The 5293-nt window shown below is 30.9% G+C and overlaps 1 protein-coding gene across 1 annotated transcript in view; it reads right to left on the bottom strand.

Moving 5' to 3' along the window:
• Nucleotides 1-5293, bottom strand: part of LOC108691679 (fasciclin-3) — a 376079-nt gene that overhangs the window by 74438 nt on the left and 296348 nt on the right. The window lies entirely within an intron of this gene.

Here is a 5293-nt window from a genome sequence, read left to right as displayed (position 1 = left end):
TATATATATATATAATGCAGGACTATAGAAAAATTAAAATTTTTTTTTGTAAAATTTATGAAATGTAATTTTATATAATTTTCATTATATTGTAATAATAATTATGAATAGCGCCGAGATAAAATTTATAAAAATTAAAAGCAACAAAAAATTGATATTGCTTTATTCGAAGTTAATTGGAATTATGGAAATTTTCACGCGTACATTTGACATACGATTTTCGACGATTCGGCTTTAATTCTATCTTTATAATCGCAGCAATTTCGAAATTTAATTAAAACGATGTAGCGGCAATCTGCTGTATTAATGGGGTTACATTTAACGCCAGTAATGAGAAAGAGATTACTTGACAACACGAGAGGCATTAAATAGAGAGAAAAGGAACTGTGAAGAGGGGGAGAGGAGGGAGAGAGAGTAACGCAATGTTGAAATTATTTCGCGACATTCTACCAGATTTCGCGTGGAGATTGCGCGCTTACCAATTTGCGATCTCTTGTCTACCGAAGGCAGGTCACGCTTTAGTGCAGACAAGAAGCAGAATATCACGCGTTCTCGTGCGAACTTACAAGACATAGTACGCTGGCGCTCTTGGCTGGAAACCTTGGCGACTAGAGAAAATCCGCGTTATGTCTATATCACACCTGTCGTCGGAAGAAAAAGAGAAACGCAGGGGTGAAATTCATCGTCTCAACTCGACACTTTGAATTAATTACGAGCCATGCGAATATATTCTATTCTAAACACCGCAAGTATGCGTAACTATAGGCACCAAATACGTATAAGAATACTTATACGTAAGGATGGTGCGGATTTACGAACGGATGGAATAAAAAAGACACACAAAGAAATAATTTTTAATAAAAAGTAGTAGAAATCGGCAAACAATGTATTATCCGCGACATAACAATTTAAATTAATAAATTTATTATCAATAAGTTAATCTACGTTAATCTAAGTTTGCACGCCATAAATACATAAATTTTATGTATAAGTGAACGAGGTCATTGAATGCTAAGCTACGACCTCTGTGGTTATTAGAAGGTTCAATCTATAACTATATTGAAAACCGGGACAAGCGGATACAAATTTTTAAAAATCCGTTATAAATCAGTTTGGATGATGTCAGTCATAACAGAGAACGCGACAAATGAATCTTTAAGCGGGTTTATTTTATTATATACCATGGTATTTTATTTAAACGTTATGAGCAGACAATTGGACTACATATCATTCCATATCATTTCAAGATTAAATTTAATAATATATTAATTCTTTCTTTTCTTTAATTTTTTCTTTAATTTTTAGTTAATTAGTTTAAATAATAATTAGATTATTTATGTTTATATATAAAAGTATATAAGTTATATATAAAAGTATAGATTACAAATATATTGTCATTGAAAGTGTGAAATGAATGAAAAATTTGTGTTATATTAATTAAGAGTGGCCTTCCTTCTATATAAATTTATTATTATATTGATAGCAATATCACTGTAACATTTAAGTTAAACAAATCCGTTTTGTGAATAAATAAGAAAATGCCAAATGCGATGGAAACTATGTAGGTGCTTAATATTATTTTTTGGCAAATTTATCATATATATCTCTCTTATTTATACATATTTCTCTTCAGTTATTTACTATCAATTTATTTATGTAAATATAATCTTATTGACAGGCGTATTGAGTTGAAAAATGCACATGCATGTTCTGTGATCTTTTATTTTCTCATACGGCTGCCATTATTCTTTCTTTCAACCTTTATCTGATATTCCGATGCATGGAATATAAATGCTGAGTCTAAAAATGAATGTTATCGTCGTGCGCGTTCAAATGGAGCTCTTCTTCTATTATTGTATTCAGCGTGCTTCTAGAAAGGATACCAGTTTAAAGTATGAACGAGAAAACGTCGTTTTTGTATGGGCGGCAATACATCTGCAGGACAGATCGTAGCTAACTAAGAGATTGTAGGTCATGATTATTAACTCGCCAAAGGCTTTCTCCGCGACGGGAGCGTATGATTTACTTCCGTAATTTTTCATTGACACTAAGAAAAACATTGCTATCCCAAAAAGATTCAGGAGACAACGCATATGCTAACTATATTTCCTCGATAATTTTGTTTGTGTCTCTTTTATTAGACAACAATGAAAAAAAAAAACTTTCAGATGTATTTTTGAAAATGATGTCTGTTATAGGACGTAAATCTTTTTCCCCGTGCTCCACATATGTCAGATTATGTATACGTTTTTGCATTGTAATACCGTGGTGAAAGAATAATTTTGAACTGGCACAATTTAGCGCAGTAAAACATGTTTTTTAAGCGTGAGGAATTAAAAGATTAGTTAGTTTGCTTACCAAATGCTCTTTTCTCTCTCATTTCTCCCCGCTTAATAGCAAAAACAATTTACTTGACTTTCCTCGCGTGCCAAAAGCTGTACTATGTACGAAAGCATTTTAATGGGAGAAAAAACGCGCATCCCGTTTCCTGTCGGTATAAAGTTAGCTCTCAACGAACTTTTTGAACTGCGATTTGAGTTTCCGCTTCGTTGTTTCTACGAGTTCAGGCGCGCGCGCAGAAGGTAAAAATGTATCTTTAAATACGGCACCTAGCTCAGAAGATTTTTCTTGATCAAACCTACCGGGATATCAAAGAAATCGGTCTCGCCAGCTCTCGACTCAATCTTTTCTACGCGCGAGATATCTTTCAAAGAGAAGTGACGATGTAGTTACCGCGCAAGGATTCAGCAAAAAAAAAAGAAAATGGCAGACGTTTATACAGAGCTGCGTGTAATTAAACTTCTTCTTTTTATCGTGACATATAAAGATTGGACCTTCGCGGCACCATTTATAAAACTTGTGAAATGAGATTTTAAAATGTCAAAGATGTAGATAATGGGTGAAATGTTAAAGATATAAATGTAATTTTATAAATATTCCCGTTGTATAATAGAAGGTATATACATCTTAAATATACAGTGTGTCTCCTATGAAAAATTGAAAATTGTAAATAAAAATCAACTAGAAAAAGTTATAAGAAAACTTATGTACATTCAACTGATATTCTCACCTAATTTTTAATAATAACATTTTTATAATAATAGTTATTATTTAACTCTTTGTCCGACGAATAAATTTTTTTAAAAATCTTTGATTAGATCATAAAACTTGGATTTTAGTAAATTTTTAATAAAGTATATACGTATAATATGTATAACATGTATTATATATATGTATATATATTATATGTTAAGTTTCCAGGTTTGCTTTATTTGGAGCTCATCAATGCTCTGAAAACAGTTAGTTCTGATTTCCAAACTAACTTTGATTATGAGTCCTGTACTAGATCTAAGTGCGATCATGATATGACAAATAGCGCACTGATCTGCTATACTAGAGACCCCGGGTTCGATTCCCAATAGGACTGAAAATTTTCGTAGCTTCTCTTGAAAGGTAATGGCAAATCACTGAGTTTTTAGTATACTTATTCAGAAATGATCGCCGTACGCAAAATATATTGGGGACTTACGATTTAAACATTGATTCTAAACGATACAGATTTTTGATACAGATGCAAATATCGGCGATTTGTAATTGTCTTCCGAGCGGAGGTATGAGCGAAAATTTTCAATTCTGCCGGGGAGATTGAACCTAGGGATTTCTAATACAATAGATCAATGCGCTGTCTACATTCGCGGCTCCCTTTAAAATTCGATATTTCAGGTTACATTAAACTCAGTAATATATCAAGAATTTTCTAAAACTAGAATTTTACAACAATCAAATTATTTTTTAAATTTAAATTAAAACATTCTAAGATTAAAATTAAATTTGAAGATCTCAAAAATCCTTAGAAAACAAGATCGCCTTTAAGTTTGTTTTTCTTTATTGCAAAATCTTCCCGCCCTCAAAGATTTAAATAAAATTAAAGAGAGTAAAACAACCAAAGTCTTTCTCTAGTTTCTATACAAGATATCAATCTTTCTCTTTCTCATTAAAAATTTACAAATGAACAAATTTTTATTTGCAAATAATATTTTGTACATTTTTTCAATATATTTAAATGTTCTAGATTAATGTAGTTGAAACTTGGAGCGAAAATTAAAGATAAGAACACACTGAAATTTTTTTTCTGTTGTTAGTGATATCAAACATTGCTTTCGTACTTTTAGATTTTCCTATAGGACGCGAGGACCGCGATCTTTGTTTGAAAAGTCTGGACATATATTGGAAATTTTTGGACACATGATCTTCAATTGTCTGTTATTTCAGTGTGTTCTTACCTTTAATTTTCGCTCTTGAAGAGAATCGCTCTTCAACCACATCTAGATTATGTCAATGTGGATTAAATGACAAATACTTGAAATATCAAATAAAGATTATAAATCATAATATTTAAAATAAATATGATAAACTCTATATAAATTCTGTATAAACTCTGTATAAACTCTGTATAAATTCCCGTACAAACAATTATGAATAAAACCATATGCAAAAAAAAACATAATTAAAAATAATACTTGTTATGTGTGTATATGTGCGCGCGCGCGCACGCACGTGCATATATGTGTGTGTGTGTGTGTGTGTACGGTAACGAAGTCTCGAGAAGCTTGCAATGAGTAAGAGAGTACCTTGTTGGAGCAACGTTGCAACCGTTACTATAGGGAGATGTACAGGAATAATTAATAATCATCCTCTGTAAAGCCGCGACTCATTACATGCGGTTTCCTTGTACAACAATTCTTTATTGAACGATCGTAATTAAATTTCACGTAATACCTTCCTTTAATTACTATCACATGTAAGAGACGAGTAATTATTAAGGCTTAAGTTTATTAGTTATTATTCTTTTCAAATTTTTTAAAGAATTTCGTTATAGATAAGAATCCTAATAGTGATAAATCATATTATAACGTAATCATCTTTCATAACTTAAAATATATAATAAGGCATATTATAATAAAAAAAACATTTCATTTATGTAAGGGCTCCAGAATAGTAATAAACAAATTAAATTCTGGATATGTTTCGATTTTAGAATGTACTGCAATGAAATAAAGAGCAATGCTTTTGCGTTCACAAAGCAAGAAACTTCGAAAAAGCTTTTAAAGAAAGAAAGTTCTTTTTGCTAAAAGTTTTGCTTCGAATGAAGCTTGTTCATATGATTCACATTGAAAGAAAAGTGTTCGGTATTTATGACATAATTTCATGTGAAATAATTAAGTATAGTTAGAAACTTCACATTTTTATAGTTATTACTGCTACAATATTAGCAATAATTATAAAAATTAGA

This window comes from Atta colombica, unplaced genomic scaffold, assembly GCF_001594045.1.
Source record: "Atta colombica isolate Treedump-2 unplaced genomic scaffold, Acol1.0 scaffold49, whole genome shotgun sequence".
Taxonomy (NCBI): Eukaryota; Metazoa; Arthropoda; class Insecta; order Hymenoptera; family Formicidae; genus Atta; species Atta colombica.
This window is presented reverse-complemented; position numbering and strand designations above follow the sequence as displayed.